This window comes from Poecilia formosa, unplaced genomic scaffold, assembly GCF_000485575.1.
Source record: "Poecilia formosa unplaced genomic scaffold, Poecilia_formosa-5.1.2 Scaffold4, whole genome shotgun sequence".
In the NCBI taxonomy this organism is placed as follows: domain Eukaryota; kingdom Metazoa; phylum Chordata; class Actinopteri; order Cyprinodontiformes; family Poeciliidae; genus Poecilia; species Poecilia formosa.
Window position 1 is genome coordinate 101190 of NW_006799943.1, and position 3666 is coordinate 104855.

General features: G+C 43.4%; 1 protein-coding gene across 2 annotated transcripts in view; it reads right to left on the reverse strand.

Moving 5' to 3' along the window:
• The window catches only part of mtor (mechanistic target of rapamycin kinase), a 196556-nt gene that overhangs the window by 13923 nt on the left and 178967 nt on the right, over positions 1-3666 (reverse strand). The window lies entirely within an intron of this gene.

Here is a 3666-nt window from a genome sequence, read left to right on the forward strand (position 1 = left end):
ACCTAATCTGTACCCTGGACATTTCTCCACAACACTTTGAGGCATTTATACCAGCAGAACTAACAAAGGTTCTAACAGGTGATGTTACCTTAATGAAATAAATAAGTACCTGTAATTCATTGTTTCGTTTACGAAACTGAAGGCAGCAGCAGCAGCAAAACACCAGCTCCTATGGCCATCTATGTCCTCTTCCTCCGTTTGGTCCTCCTCATTTTCATTACCTCTTGTGATTTCTACATTCCGACTTATTTCAAAGAGCTCCGGGACAAACTGAAAAGGCTTATTAATGTTACTCATTACTGTTTTAGCTGGAGAAGCCAGGCAGTTGGACCATTACACGTCATTTACTCAGAATGCATTGCAGCATGAACAACATGGCGACATTCCTGTGAAAATATTTTACTAAAATTTATAAAAATGAAATAACTTACAGTGTTATTACTGTATTGTTTTTATATCCAAGATAAATATTTCCCAAATAAGGTCTATTTCTATAGACCTTATTATGTCATATATAAAGTAGGAAACTTTAACCTCCACTAGAAAAGCTCAAACAAAACCTGCTTTGACTGAGTGAGTTACTTGTTTGCTGAACTTTTGAAAGTTATTCTGCCATTAATAAGTAAGCAAGTCAATTATATTTATATAGCAGATTTCACAGATTAAAAAAGAAATCACAAAATGCTTTAAGCCGTCTTTATTTGCCTGGTATGTTTGGTCGGTCACTTGTCCTAAGAGAACACATTTTCTACAAACTGTTAGTTTTCTGGGATTTTTTTAATGTAATTGTTGTTAAGATATTTTAAGATATAATTTTTAAGATATTTACACAAAATATTTGACAAAATTATTTGTAAGGATTCTGTGTTTTTACCATGTAGAACTGAAATTAATAAAAACTAAACTGAAACTAAACATTTATGAAAAATAAAAACAATGCTAAACTAGCAGACAAATGGCTAAAACGAAAGTTACTACTGTAACTACGGTTCTATGAATCCCGGATGACCACCAGAGGCGGTGTTTCAAGCACTGAGTGATCATTTTTGCGCATACGCAGGTCGAGTACTAATGACAACAAAGTCACCTGTGACCTGCCGGAGACCCACGTGACTCTATATCAGGGGTAGGCAACTCCAGGCCTCGAGGGCCAGACTCCTGGAACTTTTAGGTGCATCTCTACTTCAACACACCTGAGTCAAATAATGAGGTTGTTAGCAGGACTCTGGAGAACTTGACTGAACATATATGTACAGTCAAGTTCTGCAAAAACTGAAAAAAGAAATTTCTTTTTTCATGAATTGTTGGATTCAAGTGTGTTGGACCAGGGAGACGTCTAAGAGTTGCAGGACACTGGCCCTCGAGGACCTGGATTGCCCACCCCTGCTCTATATAGTCACGTGGCACCCGGCATTCAATCCCTCAACCTTCTCGCGAGAAGCAAGAATTCTGAGGGACCAAGCACTCTGGCGGTCGTCTGGGATTCATAGAACCACACAGTAGTAACTTTCGTTCCATCATCCCTACTGACCGCCAGAGGCGGTGCTTCAAGCACTGGATGACTTATGTCAACAAGGTCACGAGGAATCGGCAACATTCAAGGGACAACCACTACACCTACCTAATTCTTTAACTGCGTTCTTTGTTACATCAAAACCTGCACTGACATTGTTACAGTGAAAAAAAGTATCAGGATCTTCCCAAACAGAAAGTCATGGATGACCAGAGAAGTCCAGCGGCTGCTTAAGAAAGAAATGCTGCTTTCAAGTCTGGGGACAAGGACCTCTATACAGCTTGGCACAGAGCAACCTAAAAAGAGGAATCAGGAAAGCTAAAAGGGACTACAAAGAGCGGATTGAAGAGCATTTGGACAACAACAACAACAACAGACAGGTTTGGTTGGGAATCCAGCACATTACCAACTACAGAACCAACCATGGAACAGCCAAAGGTGACATCTCACGAGCAGAGAAGTTGAACCACTTTTTGCTCGTTTCAAGTTCAAGCCTTCAATGACAACTGTCTCTAATCAAGAAGTGCAACTAAGCACCTCTATCTTCCAAGTGGAGGAATTAGAAGTAAGACGCTTGCTACAATCTGTCAACCCTAGAAAGGCAGCGGGACCTGATGGTGTTCCTGGACGTGTGCTGAGGAACTGTGCAGAGGAGTTGGCTGGGGTCTTTACAAAAATCTTTAATCAGTCCCTGTCTCAAGCCAGATTCCCATCCTGCCTGAAATCCTCCATCATTGTTCCCATTCCTAAAAAATCACCCATCACCTGCACAGCAGCACAGAAGAAGACTCTCCAGAGAATCATAAAATCTTCTGAGAAGACCATTGGCTGCTCTCTGCCTTCTCTTGAAGATCTCCACAGGTCCCGCTGCCTCAGGAAAGCCAAGAATATTTTAAAAGGCTCCTCACACCCCGGTCACAATTTGTTCCAACTGCTGCCATCTGGCTGCAGATACAAGAGCATTAAAGCAAGAACAAACAGACTGAAGAACAGTTTATACCCGGTAGCCATAAGGGCATTAAATACCCTGTAACAGTATTTTCATTAATTTCATTATAATCTATGTAAACCATTACATGGTTTTATAATGACAATAAAGATTGTTATTATTATTATTATTATTATTATTATTATTATTAATGTGATGTAGAGGTATGCTGTTTCAGAATTCCTTGAAGGGGATGGGGCACAGCCACATTCACCCTGTAAAACCGAGTAAAGGTACTAGGTGATTTCCAGTCAGTCGGCCACACGGCATATAACGTCCAACGGCACCCCAGTCATGGCAGCAAACGAGGTCAACATGCCCCTTGTAGAGTGGCACCTCACTCCTCCCGGCAGTGGCCGGTCCTGTAAGGCATAAGCCTTGGAGATCAAATCCACAACCCAGTGTGCAAGTCTCTGCTTAGAAAGTGCCTGACCTTTATGTGAGCCAGCGTAACAAACAAAAAGGCTATCCATCTTTCGGAAGGATGCCATGGCATTGATATATGCCTCAAGGGCACAAACAGGGCACAGCTGTTCAAAGGAGCATCCGGTGTCAAACCGGGCAAGATGGAGCGGATGGGTACTGCCTGCTGCCAGTGACACCTTAGGAATGAATGCTACATCAGGCCACAGGGTAACACCTGAGCCATCAGGATTCCACCGGCAGCAGGGCTCGGCTATCAAGAAAGCCTGCAATTCCCCCACATGCTTTGCGGAAACCATTGCCAGAAGGAACACCGTCTTCAGTGAGAGCCATTTGAGGTCTGCAGATGCCAAGGGCTCAAATGGGAGGGACCGAAGAGCATCAAGCACCAGAGAAAGGTCCCATGCCGATGCCACAGGGCGGTTGGGTGGGTGCAAATGCCTAGCACCTCTCAAAACAGTACAACGTCCTTGTCTCAGCCCACCAAACAACCATTCAGGCTGACATGCCAACAGAAAATGGCAGCCACATACACTTTTAAGGTAGATGGAGACCATCCCCGATCCAGTAATGCCTGCAGGAAGGTCAGTATGTCAGAGACTGAACACTGCACCGGGTCCTGCCCTTTATCACGGCACCAGGTCGCAAAGACCGCCCACTTGTTAGCATAAACAGGACGCATGGACGGCCCCCATGCATTAGCCATTGTACGCCCTACTAGGGCTGTTGTAAACGAATATTT